This window comes from Pelmatolapia mariae, linkage group LG14 (genome assembly GCF_036321145.2).
Source record: "Pelmatolapia mariae isolate MD_Pm_ZW linkage group LG14, Pm_UMD_F_2, whole genome shotgun sequence".
In the NCBI taxonomy this organism is placed as follows: Eukaryota; Metazoa; Chordata; class Actinopteri; order Cichliformes; family Cichlidae; genus Pelmatolapia; species Pelmatolapia mariae.
Genome location: NC_086239.1, coordinates 14,159,963 through 14,175,686, shown reverse-complemented (window position 1 = coordinate 14,175,686; position 15,724 = coordinate 14,159,963). Strand labels below are relative to the sequence as shown.

The window sequence follows — 15,724 nt, the reverse complement described above, 5'->3', positions numbered from 1 at the left end:
CAGTATTAATAGAGATTATCTCTTGACACACCAAAGTTATTATAGCTGTTGGATAACGGGCATTGTCTTATGTGGGGAAAGAGATTTTTTTTTCTGTACTTTTCTAGAAGAACTCTATCTGGCTGATTGAGCACTACTACATGATTTCATTATATCAGACTGATATCATATTGGTATGGGTTGCAAAACTTGAAAAGACAATAATTCCATAGTGTGAGTTTGTCTGTACAAATTGACTTGGCTAACAGGTTAGTTGGCAAGCTATTGAGCCTTATGAAGCTGTAATTTTTAAACTAGATAATTATGGTGGAATGTAGAGACAGGGGAGGAACTAAAAAATATATACATGAGTTTATATGTGTGTGTGTGTGTGTGTGTGTGTGTGTGTGTGCAAATGAAAGATTTAGACAGACGCACTATGATTAGGCTGCAGTTTCTTCTAGCTGTTTATCCCCATTACTGCTGCCAAGGAGCTTACCAGCTAAATTAGGCAAATTCTGGTCCCCTAAACAAATTACTCGCTCTATTTGAGGAGGGAAATCAAATTAAGAAATTAGCACAGATCCAACACTGTACCCTAGCCAGTAATACTATTAGCTCTTAGTTTAGATTTCATCTTCATTCCATCTACTAAGCTCAGGGATTCTAATACTTATGGATTACCTTAACTTTGCCAACTGTAAGTAAACTCTTAAGTTTTGATTAAATAAAAAAAAGAATTTGTACCTACAGAATCTTGTTAAACTGGTCAGTGTGTCAGTGCCTCTTCCCTTTTGTGCTCTAAATTTTTTCCCTCTCTATTCAACCTCAAAGACTATTTGTTTTGGAAGTCCTGCTTTAATAATAAAGGGTGAATGCATAGTGATGGACTTGCAATGCTTGCAGCAGCCATAATTAAAGTTCTTGTTTGACTGAAAATGAATTAAAATCACACAGACTGAAACTCCGCTTGAATAAAATCAGAAAAGCAATAAAAATGCTTATTTTTGATATCATTGTTGTAGCCTATAGAAACATCTCTACTTTCCCTACATTAGTGTGGCCTTTACAAACCTTTATATGGTGTGTCTTTGTGCATTTGAACACATAAATTCTTCAAAGTTTGAATAAAGTGCACCTGAATGTGCTTTTACAGTATTTGCACAAGCCTGCGCATTGTATGCAGGTCTACCAGGTGAAATGATTTTGTTGCTGCCATTTGGTTGGTCTACTGATTACTGCAGGCCTTTGTACAAAAGCATATGAAAGAAGGTAAAATCAGGTCTGCAGGAAAGCATTACAAAGGTGTGCAGTTGATCTGATGTGGGTGAGTGTGAGGGAAAGAGAAAAAAAATAGTAAGAAACAAAAAACGTGATGCAATGAATGAAATGATTAGATCTGAGTGAAAAAGGAGTAGTAAACTCATGAAGAAAGATAGAGGCAGAAAGGGAGTGGGAGACAAGAAATCACCAGCCATACGTCATCTGCTTCCCTCTCTTCTCTTTTCTTTCCCCACTTATATTTAAACTACCATCGCTGCCCATCTCTCTTTTCCCTATTGCCCTCCCTGTTTCTCCCAACGCACTCTCACCTGAGCAAGATTAATCGTTCCAGTCGAATCACATTACCTCCAAGCCCAACTCCAAACTCCCCGCCCAACACACACATACGTGTGTGAGAGAAAGAGAGAGCGAGAGAGAGGGTCGGTGAGCCAGAGACAGAGGGAGACGGTGGATGGCGGGTGGGGAATTGAGGGATTTGAATGCATGGATGGTCTGCTCATTTAACTCATCACATTATTTTAGCACTGTGCTTTATTACACTTAACTGGGACACTAGGCACTCAGTCAAACACACACACCCACACTCACACATACACCCAGACACCTTCACACATAATCCTGTCTACACATCTATCCTGAACTGCAGGTTTGCCATAATGTGTTTATGACGTTGCATGTTTAATTTGTGGAAGAGGATGATTCATGGCCCCTGATAACAATGCTTCATCATCCCCATAGCACCTATGGCATAAAGAGGGTTTATGCAGGGCAGGAAAACTGTTGTTAATGGGATGCTAATCATCTCATAACCTGGAAAATGGGCAAACAGGCACAACCCCTTATGCAAATGTGCTTGTGCATTTATTTGTGCATGTTTATTAATGTTCACGTGCATCCCCCCCGTGTGTAGCTGTGGGAAGGTGTGGCGTCCACATTGTTTGAGCCTGAGTGTCCTGTTTGGTGTGTGTGTGTGTGTGTGAGGGTGAATATTGATCTATTGCTATGTGCTCTATCACCCTGCCAGGCATAATAAGGAAGAATGGGACACTAAGCAGGTGCTCACCCACTGCTGATTTATAAAACATATGCACCGGAGTAAACACCTCAATCACTCCAAGGGGCAAGGCTATGGGAATTAATAACATTTACATGCTAGAAGGATAATGCATTCTTAGTTTATTTTTTAATGCATGTGACCTCTTAAGGTATACAGTATTCTTCTTATTTGAAGGTGCAGTGAATTGATTCTGGGATAATCTATCCTTGGGAAGAAAATAATCAATGTGTAGGCTAAATGGGGTCAAAATAGCCAAATGTGAACTTGGCAAGGCATTGATATGAAGGAGTGTCTCAGCAGCTGCATTTCAGGCTACGTTTTTTCACAACTGAAAACAAAGCAAATGGATTCAATGTATTATTTCCTTCATGCTTACTTATCAAGCCACTTGGATAAAAATGTGAAAATACGATTTGCTTTAATGTCTATAAACTAGCATCAGACATGTACACAAATGTTCTTGTGCTTATAAGATTGACTTCTGTTCTTCTGTCAGTTCCAAAGTATACTTTCATCTATACTTGTGTATGATGCATTAAGACCACTGAGAGAATAGATTTTTACTTTTTCTGACACTCATTTTGCTGAATATAATGAATATAATATGCAAATGGGTGCCCCTCCCTGAGCCTGGTTCTGCTGTAGGTTTCTTCCTGTTAAAAAGGAGTTTTCCCTTCCCACTTTCTGAAATTGGAATTAATATATTGCTGGACAATACCTTTTTTTTTAAAAAACGAAACAAAACATAATCATAAATAATTGTATATGCAAGAAGTCTAACTTAGTCTTTGACCCTAAGCACTCAGGGTGTTTTCCTGTGAGTTTGTGTGTGTGTGTTTATCTGAATAAAATGGCAACATGATGGACTATTCTGGTCCAACACTACTGTCCACTCTTCTCTGTTATCTGAAAAACACTCTTCCCTTTCTAAGTTGTTTTTCTCTCACATCTCCTATGTAATTTTTTGCTTCTCATTCTACCTCAACACTGTCCTCTATTATGCATCAGAATTCTTTTTAAATTAAGACATTCCCCCTTTACAACTGCCACTGTTGTGTTTGCCCCTCTCCTGTCATGCCTTTTTGTTCCCTTCTCAGTGCAACACCAACATGTTCCTCTCTGACTCTCTCTTTCCTACCTTTTATTCCACCTCTGACATGGCTGTCCATCTCTGCTCCGTGTCTTATAATCCTGTCAATATATCAAAGGTAATATAGTTTTATTTGACATGTGTCCTGGTGTCATTGGTCTCAGATAGACAGGGCTACACCTGCTACAGACACTTTGTAAAATGAACAGGCCCCTCAGGGCGGAAATAGATATTAACATATAGATCAGACTGTTGTTATATTGCATGCTATAAACTCCTAATGCACAGAGTACTATAGGTGTGGATGCACTCAGAATAGGATTTGCACTATGGAAATGTTACTCACCACAGCCATAAGGTTTCTATAGATCTTAACCTTAACCTTATTTTTTAAATATTGCATTAACTGTTTAGGGATTACAGTCAATAACTGCCTGAAGTCAAGAACCAATGCCATCACCAAATGCTGTGTTTTCTCCCTTGAGATACTCTGGAAGACCTTTACTAGAGCTTCCTTCTATTGCTGCTTGTTTGTGGGTCTCTCTGCATTCAGTTTTTCTTGCAGTATCTGAAAAGCATGGTCTGTCGGGTTTAGGTCAGGTAAATTGGTAGCCCATTAAAGAATACGCATTTATTTGCCTTGAGAAACTCTTGAGTGCTTTTCGCAGTTGGCTTTGGGTAATTATCAATTTGCACTGTGAATTGCTGTCTAATCAATTTTGCAGTATTTCACTAAACAGAGAGAACAGCCTTGTAAACGTCAAAATTCATCCTGCTGCTTCTATCAGCTGTCACATCATCAATAAATATGTTGACCCGGTTCTACTGACAACCATACATCCCCATTGCCTGCACTATGTTTGACAGATGATGTGGTGCTGTGATACAGGTCATAAGCTGTTTCTCTCCTTTCCATACTTTTCTCTTCCCATCAGTCTAGTGCAAATTAATCGTGGTTAAATTTATCAAAATATATTTTTTAAAGAATACTGCAGATTCATTGTTTACTGCTAAAGTGTAATCTGGCCCACTTACTCTTTTTCATGAAGGCGGCTCTTGATTGTACATTCTGACAACCTCCTCAAGTGTTCTTGTTATGAATTTGTAATGATCCACTTCGGTTGTTTTCTGTGGTCTTTTAGACCTTTTAGTGTTGCTGAGTTGGCCAGTGCATTCCTCTTTTTTAAGAATTTACCAGATTGTTGATTTGGCCCCTCCGAAAGTATTTTCACTTTCTCTCTCTGATAGGTTTATTTTGGTTTGTCAGCCTAATGATGGCCTCCTTCGCTTGCACTGACTTCTCTTTAGACCTCATATTGAGAGTTCCAGTAAACAGCTACCAAATGCAAGTTTAACACATCTACAGATCTTTTCTCTGCTTATTCTCAAGTGGAATAGTGAATGAACAGACCTTACCTGGCCTTGCACCTTTTGGTCAGTCAATTTTTCAATGAAAATTAAGCCTCTGGAAATGTGGGACTAAGAATAAGAATGGCTGTAATTCCTAAAATCCCAATGCAGTATTTTTGTTAACCTCCTTGAATTAAATCTTAAAGTCTGTGCTTGACATCACATCTTGGGTGATTTAAAATCCACTCAAGTGGATCCACTAAGGCAATATATATAAAAAGTCATTGTCCAGAAATGGACCTGGATGTATGTTACACTTCTTTATACATTTAGTTAATCAGCAAAGAAATTATTTGTAAGACTCATATGGAATTTTTGCTTTGCATATGAAATTTCTAACAAAGCAGTTTTGAGGAAAAACAAAAATCAAAAACTCAAAACCTGTTGACTATTCCGGCGACTTCGGTCTCTTTCAGGATGTGTGTGTGTGTGTTTTCTGATGTTAAGTGCTTATTGCCAGATCATTTTATACTGATTGTGATTTGTATTTATTTAATATGTCTCACTACGCTAAACCTGTTAGTTTAAATAGTTGAATGCACAAGATTCAGTACTTTCCGCTGATGTCTTCGACAATTTGCTCAATTTTTTATCTTTAACCTATTAGTACACATTTTTGTTTAATTTTTCTTCTCACCATTTATGTTTCTGATTGCTCTTGAATACGGAGTTAAGAGTCTCACATGCCACACAAAAGGACAAGACAGTGACAAGAAAGTGTTTCGTGTTTTAAACTGCATAAAACCTCTGGGATTTAATCTGCAAAAAGGGGATGAGAATTAAAACAGACTTCAACCAAGCTGTGTCTTTGTATGGATAGCACTCTGCCCTTATAATTACATTATGGCTGCCTGCACATACAAATGTATTTCAAATTCACGTGTGACTCAGTAGACAATAAAATAGTTTATTTAAACTACATCTTGAATTATTCATGGTATAGGTTCCTGTCAAAAGGTAAATTTCCCACTGTGCATTCATTTGTATTAACGAGCACACATGAGTACATGTTCATTTGTCTGTGTTGCTCAGCGTGAATTTGGTCAGTGTGTGTTTTTGTGCATAAACATATCTGTGTGTGCTTTGGTAAGTACGTTGCTGACTAATGCGTGTGTGTCTGTCATCAAATTATTGTCATCAGCTCAGGATAGTCATTTGAGCTTGACCTCACGTAATGGGGTTTGACAGCCAGTGGCTAAGACAATAATTACACAACACACAGACAGCCTGTATCAAAGCGTGCTGACTAGAATAAAAATCATCTCTGAGCTGCTGTTACTAAAGAGAAGCAATTATCTGCACACAAAAGTAGGCTGAGGGACAAAAATCTGGAAAAAGGTTGGGGAAATTTCAATTGGTTCCCCCCCTTTTTAAAAAAAGGTGCTGATATTAAATAACTGAGTTGAATACTTGGCAGTAAAGGTTCAAGGGGGAGTTGCTTAGTTGTGACTTCTCTTGGATTTTCAATAATACAGTGGTTCATCTGTCCATTTTTACCTCTCCTCTCCTTTCCTCTTTTCTCCTCTCCTCTTCTCTCCTCTCAGTAGATGTCACTGCAGTTCCATCACCCACCAGGCGAGCTGACGGATTGCAATGCATCGTGGGACGTAGACACCCTCAGGTGACGATAGCAGTGACGAAAGGGACTGGAGGGGAGGAGAGAGGTGTGGAAATGATATAATGAGGGGAGGAAGAGGACTGATAAAAGGAAAAAGAGAGGAGACAGTCCGGTAGAAACATTTCATCCTCACAGGTAAGCCCTGCACATGCAACATGTGCACATTTGATCCTAAATCCCAAATGTATACAGTAGCACACAATTGCACACCACAGCAGTTGATGGTGATGACCTGTTAAAGCACACACACTCACACACATACGCGTGCACACTCACATATCCCAGTGATGCAATTAACTGTCATGGCCCATCTCCTATCAGTTGTTAATGAAGAGATAAAGTGTTGTGGCATCAGGGGAAATGTGAGTGAAGATAGAGGTGTTGTTGACTTGCCTCTGTCAAACAGATAGCAATCTGTCAGCTCTCCAGTGCTCTACCACTTCTGCTGATTGGAGGCCACTGTAATTACTTTATTCAATATGGGAAATGAAAAATATCACTGCTCATCAAGTGACATTTCAAGCGCTGTTTTTACTTTGCTCAATACGTGTAACTTTTTTTTTGGATGTCAGGTTTGTACTTCTCAGCAATCCTTTTTTTTAAATTTTTGCTGTATATGTACCATGTTTATTGAGCAGTGTTCTGCCTGCCTGTCATGCAGTTTCAGAACAGACTAAATGCTGAGAGAAGTGATTTTTCATGGGTTCATCCCCCACTTTTCCTCTAAATAGTTGGCCTCCTCAGTGAAAACAACCCTTAAGTGAGTCCAATTGGCACTGTCTCTGTTCTGTCTTCCCTGATGGTAGACCATTTACCAGCAGATTGTTTTGGACTTGGCTCTTCCCCAGCAAGTTGGGAAGAACTCTATCGCTCTTCTCAGGAAAGATCAGCTGCGAATTTTTGAACATTTTTAGGAAGTGAAGCAAGAATGTGAGGGTGGGCAAAAAACGTAAGCGCCACTACTCTATAAGCATGATCGCTTGCCAAATTCAGGCTCTGGGCAATAGCCTTGCTCCCTGCCTTTCTTCATCCCATTTTCTCCCATGGTAAGGGAATTTCCACATCACAGTAATTCTACTAAACATAATTACACTGCTTGTTTATAGCGTATTTTAACTTTGACAAAAGCATCCCTGGAAGAATTAGTACAATTATGTTGGGATGACTTCTCTTTTAATGTGCATTTTCTCTCTTGGGTAAACGCATTGAATGTTGGGTTGCACTCACTGGATACTGTTAAATTCTTTTCAAGTACCTGTTTTGGCAAAAAGAGAGAAAAAGAGCAGAGTAGGTTTGTGTGCGTGTGAACCTGGTTTTCCTTTTGTGCAAGAGCAAATCTGTGTGTCGAGTGTATGCCTCTGCAGTTGTAAGCATTTTTATGTGTCACAGTTCAGCAGCAGACAAGTGGAGACGAGCATTAAACGCCCTCTTCCTCTACTAATCAGGGATTAGACAGTGTTAAAGAGCATAAGAGAGAACCATAAAACAAATGAGTGTGTGAAAGAGACTGTTGAAAACGCCTATGAGGAAAGAAAATGAATGGCTGTCTGATGTTTTGTATTAGGCATTTGATAGTGCCAGCGTTTGATTTCCTGCAATTTCTCAGTTATTACCAGTTTCCTTTCCATTTTGACTATTCGTTTCGGCCGGTGACCATCAGAAACGTTGCATAAGTGTTTTGAAACACACGAAAAAGAAAATAGTAAAGCAAAGAATTTTCTTTTTGATAACTCTCACCTTTTTTTTTTAAATGATTTTTTTTAAACTACATGTTTACAAACATCAAACAATGTCATCAGGTCAAAGAAACCTAAAGAAAAACAATACTGCCATTTATCAGAGACTGCTTGAAAAACTGACAGTGGCAATTAGACAATGCACACTTTAATTATTGTAAGAAATAATGCATTGCAAAGATTTAATGCAAATGAAAAGCATTTACCTCAATTGATTTAAATGGATAACATAAACTTTTATTTGACTCTTCCTCAAGGGTAGTCAGTCTTGTTGCGTGGTGAACTGTTGAGTCCTCCAAAACTTACATTGTCCTCAGTAACTCTATTTCATCAACTGATTTGCTATTAGAAGAACACAGATAGGTTTTTTTTTCTCTCAATCTCCTGATTATGGTAGTCGCAGAGAGTGTGCTGTGACTGGGTTGTACTCTTTGTCCTTCTTACCTCATTGCCATTCCATGGATGAGATCATTATCTATCACAGTTGCTTGAATTTTATCTGCAATTACTATTATTGGTCTTGCTCTTCTTGTTGCCCTCTTTCTCCTCATCAAAATTCACATGCACTCCTACATGCTTATATTAATCTCATCATCCTCCTGTCCCCCAGATGGTTTCCATCCATTTTTATACTAAACTTCAACTTTCTGGTGCTTCCTGTGCACTCTGAACTAGTATATATTGGTTTAATTGCATCATTGCCAACAGGTGTGAACATTTTTGCATCATTTTGTGTAAGCAGTGACAGCTGTGCTGTAATTGTGTTTAACTTATGCCACCTGTGGTTACCAATGTGCATCACAAGTGTGGCACAGTGAAAATGTGTTTTAGCGAGTGAGACTTTGTTTAAAGTTTTGCAGAAAGAGTAAATTAGATCTGCAAATTGCATCTAACTAGATGAAAGCTGTCAAGGTTTGCCAAAGGGAGCGACTGATTCAATAAATGGGTTCACAGCATTGAGAACTGGCTTCAGAGAATGGTTTCTTCTGTTTTATCAGTATGGCTGCTGTATCCATTTTTATAAGAGCACAGTTTACAGTCAAAAAAGTAGTGTACATGAAATTGTAGTAAAGCAACCAACTGCAACGGTCAATCAGCTACAAGCAAGTGAAAATTTCCAGTGAATTACTTTGCAACAAGAATGATTGAGTATAGTCTTTAAAATGCATTCACGACAAAATGTTTCAAATGTTTTTGCACAGTAGCCCAACTTGGTACTGGCAAAGTCAAATGATACACTTTTCTTAAAAACACATCGATGCCAAACACGAACTCTCAACTGTCTCAGCTGGAGAGGAACAACATTGCACATGCTAAGTGGGTTAAAATGCCTGAAAGCCAGCATGAGCTGACTGAGCAACTTTTACTGGAAATTAATGAGGTGCCATCTTGAAACGCAGTAACAAGTTCTCTTGTTATGTCTTCAGAGTCTTAAAAAGAGCTGTGTAGTGTCCTGCCATCTCAAAGAGCCATAAAACTTGTGGATGTTTCACTCACACCAGTTAAAAAGGATAATATTTCATTGTCTCACCAATACTTGAGGCAACACACCCACACCAAAGCAGCCACTTGTGTTCTCTTTTCTTTTTTTTAAACTCAGTGCTATTTTTGGTCTGAAGACTTTCCCATAATATTCTCTTACTTCGAATAAATCATTCTGCCACACACACACTGCTGTTTCAGCGAATGCAAAACTTGGGAAACGTATTCCACATGTGATAAGTTAATACAACTGGGAGATGGGTGCTAGCGTTTTTGTTACACGTACATAAATAGGGATTTGATGAGAAGTGATAAAAAAGAATGAAAGAAGCAGTTTGTAGGGAAAACATGACAGCGGGAGAGCGAGTGAGACAAAGATACATGCAGAAGGAAAAGGAGAGAAAGAGTTAGAGTTGAAGAAGGCGAGGAAAGAAGTCTTCCTGGGGATGTAGGAATGATTAATGTGAAGCTGTCAGAGAGGTGGAGAGGGGAAACCACAGTGATGGGGGAAGAGTCATGGCCAGGTGCAGAGAAAAGAATATGACAGAGATAGGGGGTGGTGGGGGGGTGAGAGAGAGAGAGAGAGAGAGAGAGAGAGAGGGAATCAAAACGGGCTTTAGAGAGTGAGGAAAATGTGCAGAGAGAGAGAGCGGTGAAAGCATGAAAGGGGTTTTTAGGAAAGACTGCTTAGAGGGAATGAGAGGCAAAAAAAGAGGTGCAGAGTGAGTGGGAGAGGATGAAGGTGTGAAAGAGGATACAGCAGAGATTGCTGAGAAACAGAAAGGGAGGCAAAGAGAGCAATACAGAGACAGGCAGGGACACCAAGATGGAAAAAAGAGACAGCGTTACCTACTAAGATGAGAGACTTGTGATAGAGTGTCTTATGGTTTCTGTATGAGAGCCTACTCTGTGTGTGTGTGTGTGTGTGTGTCAGAGACAGGAGAAGAAAGAAAGAGATTAACTATCTGAGCAAAATTAACTTTTAATGCTTTTTTTTTGCTTTAATGTTCAGCATCATAGTGTTCCAGTATGCGTGTGTGCATGTCTGTGTGTGTGTGACACCTTACTGTTAATTAACCTGAAATTATATTGGTCTGTAACCAGCTTTAGTGTTCAGCTTCCCCTTTGACCTTGCTCTGCTTTATTATCCCATTCTATCAAATGTAGAAACCAATTCCTAGTTGGTGCACAAGTCATGGTTTACTGTGTGTCTTTGTGTGTAGGTGTAACATTGTACTAACAAGGCTAGAATTTGTAGACAGGACCGTAATGGGAAACTCAGTCATAACAGCTCTATTTGTTTAGGTTCCACTCAGTAACTGATTGATTTTCTATGAGAAGAGGTGAATCCATCAATGTGTACTTTGAAGCAGTATGAACACAGGTAGGCGATGATGGTGTATGCACATACACAAAAGGTCAGTGCAAATTAAACACCTGTATTTGTTACCCTGAATATTATTGTAATTTCATGATGACAACTGATGATGACACACGTGTCATATGTTGTTGTAATGGGGTAATGTGCTGAGCCCCAAGTGGCCAAAAAACTTTATAACTAACATGGTAACTTTTTCTTTTTTCTTTAACTTACCAGCTCAAAGTAAATGCCATTTATACAGGGTAATCATTATACAATTATAAAATGTTGTATAAAGGGCTTGCCTATAAGCCTTGCTTTCACTAAGCAGTTATGTACATGTGACATTTATAAAATGTTCCAAGGAAATATTTTAATTGTTGTTTTAATGGGTTAAAATAAGAATGGTTTTAACTTCTAACAGCATGCTGTTTTGTGTGATGATAAATCCAGATGAATTTCTAGTTTGATTTGGGCACACCTACATATGACTTTACTCTAAATTTAAGCAAAGCTGGTTAAACCAGTCCCTCTCTCCCTCCTGAGATCAATATTTCTGCACTTTGGTTTGGTTTAATCTCATAATCCCCAGACATACATTTCACCATTCTATGTACCCTTGACATTACTGACATTAATGGCCCTCGATACACCTCATGTTCATCATTATTTGCTGTGATGTTTTAAGTGGCAACTAATAACTGGCACCTTCTGTCTGTGAACTTCCTTCTGTGAATCACCACCTTGTCATGTTTTCTTTGTGTGTGTCCCAGTAATCCCAGGGGTTATGTTACTGGGGGCTTATGCCCCTGGTAAGGTTTCACAAGGCAAAGTGGTGATAAGCCAGACAAAGGGCAATTCACATTACACCTATGGGAAAATGAAAAACATCTAGAGACCATTTTTACTCTGCCCAAGAGAGTTGCTTATGCCCCGCCACTGAACTTGGCTTCAGGAGAGTGCTTGAGGGAGAGTGTCAGTTTGCTGAGCTCTAGCTTGAGGGAGCCAGCCTGGGGTCAAACCAGAAGTGACATGGATCCACCCTTCTGTGGATTGTTGTATTCCCACAGTCACTGCCTATATGTTGGGGTTTCTTCCAGTGGGCAAGAGGGTTGTCTGCACTTTTGTGCCAGATGAAAGTTCAGAGTACTAAGCTTTCTTGGAGTCACTACTTGTGGTGCTGGAGGGTGCCCCACCTTGTGACTCCATTGTCACTGCTAGGAGACTTCAACATGGCCAACGGCAGTGAGACCTGGAGTGGCATCATCAGGAGGAATGGCCTACCTGATCTTAATCTGAGTGGTGTTCTGTTTTTGGACTTTTGTGTCAACCACAGTCTATCCATAAAGAACACCATCTTCAACCATGTTCATTAGGGCTCCTGGCACTAGGACAACCTAGTTAGCAAGCTGATCTATTTTGTAGTTGTATCATCAAATCTTCGGTCAAGTGAAGAAGAGTCCACTGACCATTACCTGGTAGTTAGAATAGGTGGTGGGAAAGATACTGGACAGGCCTGGAACATCCAAACGTATAGTGATAGTGGGCTGCCCTAGTCTGCGAGATCATCAATCCCACCTCCAGCAGGTCTTTGACAGCATTTTGAGGGAGGATGAGGACGCTGACGATGAACGAAGCATGTTATGCACCGTCATTGTTGAACCAGCTGCACAGAACTGCAAGGTGGTTGCACCGAACCTAATGATGGACACTGGAGATGAAGGGAGCCATCTAGCTGAAGAAGGAGTCCTATTGGGCTTGGTTAGCTTGTGGGACTCTAGGGGAAGCTCACATCCTTTGGGAATCTCTTGGATACTTCGAGGATATCTTCAATCCCACTTACATGCCTTTTAAAAAGAAAGCAGAGTCTGGTGATGAATGTACCATAACTCGGCCATCACTGGGAATGAGGTCAGGTACTTAAAACTTCTCAGTGACAGGCCCCCTTGGGTGGATGATTTGCTTTAGAAGTTGTAGGGCTGTCTTGGTTGACACACCTCTACAATGTCAGAGGGTATCTGGCCTATTGTTATGAGCCATTCAGTCCCTGTAAAACAACAGTGAGAGCTTGGACTGCATGGCCGTTAATAAGTTGGACTCATTCATGGTAGGTGTTGAATTTCGCAAGAGTTTCCCTGTCATTAATTCTGTTTATAATATTTATGGACAGAATTTCTAACTAGAGGCAGGTGGTGTAAGGCTTCCAAGTTGGTGTCCTCAGGATCTTGTCTCTGTTTTTTACAGATGGTGGTGGTCTCCAGCTTGAACTGAAGTGGTTCATATATGAGTGTGAAGCAGCAGGAATGAGAATAAGCACCTCCAAATCCGAGATGGTGGTTCTTAGTAGTAAAAGGGTGGAGTGCCCACTCCAGCTCAGGGACCAGTTGCTGCCCCAAGTTAAAATATAATAGCATCTTCTTCATGAGTGAGGGGAGAGGGGAGAGGGACAGCCTCAATACACAATGAGAAGTTCAGTCATTCGGGAGGGACTCAGAGTAGAGCTGCTACTCTCCTGCATTGAAAGCAGCCAGTTGACAGGGTTCAGGAATCTGATTAGGGAGCCTCCTGGGCAAGGTGTTCTGAGCATATCCTACTAGGAGGAGGCCCTAGGGTAAACCCTGTACACGCTAGAGAGATTATGTCTCTCAGCTGACTGGGAATACCTCTGTATTCTCCTGTATGAGCTGAAGTAATTGGTTAGGGAGAGGGAGGGATGGGCTTCTCTGTTTAGGCCACTGCTCCAGCAACTCGGCCCTGGATAAGCAATAGAAGGTGGATTAATGGATGGATGTACAGGTTGTGCTGTATGACTCTAAATCCAAATCCAAAATAGTCCATATTCATCCAACTGGGCCTGAATGCAGTCCCTGTGCAGTTTGTGTTTTTAAATCCCTGTAGGACTGCAACCTAATAAGTTATATCAATAATTCTTTTTCCAAAGAAGGAGATCCACTTGCATATAATGTATTGAACAGGTCCCAGACCGCAGTTTCCTTTCAGTAAAGGGTTTGCAGAATTCATGTACAAAGCACATGCAACAACAAAAACGTTATAATCCAGACACATGCTTCGTCAACCTAATCAGCTAATCAAAGCACTTCCTATGTTGGAATAATCGTCATCACTTTGTCAGCATGAACTATCACATGGTTTAATGTGCGCCATTGTCTGCAAAAACCGGAAGTGATGCAATTTCTGTGAGAAATGTAGTGCTATTGAAAGTCATGATTGACTTTGGGCCCTCTGTAAGGTTCCTGGGACACTTAGAACTTTGAATACTGGAAATAGTTTATTTCTGACAGAAAAGTTCAGGATATCCTCAACAAGTCACATTACGATCACTGTCAGCAGGCAGAAGTGAGCTTCATTGACTCATCAACCTCTATGAGACCCCTTTCACAAATTTTTACAGCCTCTTCAAGAATAAATACACGTGGATGCTTCACATCTGGCACTTTGACAGGTGAGGTAAACAGCGGACTGACAGTTTACACTTAGGATAGATGAGGTGACTCAGGGGTAAGAAGGTAAAATACTGCGAAATAAGCAGCCACATATCAATTTTTTATGCCTTATTTATTGTCAAGTGTTCAAATACATTAAAATGTAGTGTGTACAAAAATGTTTGTAGGCAAACTGCAGTAGAAGCTTGCCAGCTGTCCACGGCTGGCAAAGCAGCTGGCTGAAAAAGGTGTTCATACTTTTATATGATGAGCTGGGAGTGACTTACTGTGGCATACAGGCCATTACTGAACTGAGCCTAAAGGACACCACTGACTTTAACAAAACCAAATTAGGGTGCACAAGGAGTGAAAACAGACTACTTTTCATTCACTATAAAATATGTGAGATACACTTTCAACAAATAAGACCTGACTTTTGTTAGACAATTATAAAATCAGAAGTTATATTACTGCTGTAATCGTATCTTCCCATAGGAACAATAAAGTGCACTGAAGTGATCTGCAAATGCTGAACTGCCGTATAGGTGACCGTCTCCCCCAAGAGCTTTGAATTTTATTCATTTGAAACTGTAAAATCATTTTTATGACATTTCCATTTTCCTGTATATTGTGCAGCAGATGGAGATGGAAAATATGGAAAATAAAGACAAAAGTTAAAAAACAAACAAACAAATGCCTTAGTGGAAATAGTCACCTTTCGGCCAAGAACTATGCCAGTGGGCCAGGTGACTGACACATTTTTATGTCATTAATGATCATCTATGCCAGGGGTGTCAAACTCAATTGCACAGGGGGCCAAAACTCAAGGCACACTTTAGGTCGCGGGCCAAGCAAGATAAACATTTATTGAACACACTAAAACAATGTTTTTTAAACATAAATATGAATAAAAACAGACAGGAATATTATTCCAGATTAAATAAACTTAAAAAAATAAACTTTAACTTTAAATAATTTGCTCTTTATAAAACTATATCCTGTCAAAATTATGCAAGTTAGAAATATGAACATGCTGCCAAAAACCCCAGAAAAAAATTAATGAAAGCATATACAAGGTTCGAGCCGCATGTAGACGGAGCTGGGCATTGCTTCAGGAATGGAACTAATAAACTGTGCAGGCCATTCAGTGTCGTACTTTCCCTTGAGTGTATCATTACACTGCAGCTCCATCTGAATCTGCACAGGTGCAGTTCAGCAAAGTCCGCTGACTTGGTTCAATATTACTTGGCAACAGCGAAAGTGAG

At 39.9% G+C, this 15,724-nt stretch overlaps 1 long non-coding RNA gene across 2 annotated transcripts in view; it reads left to right on the top strand.

Annotated features, from left to right (window-relative positions):
* Positions 1–15,724, top strand: part of LOC134641557 (uncharacterized) — a 122,085-nt gene that overhangs the window by 77,110 nt on the left and 29,251 nt on the right. For both annotated transcript variants that reach the window (XR_010095545.1, XR_010095544.1), the window contains exon 2: positions 6,365–6,573. This is a non-coding gene — a long non-coding RNA (uncharacterized LOC134641557). The remainder of the gene's footprint in view (positions 1–6,364; positions 6,574–15,724) is intronic.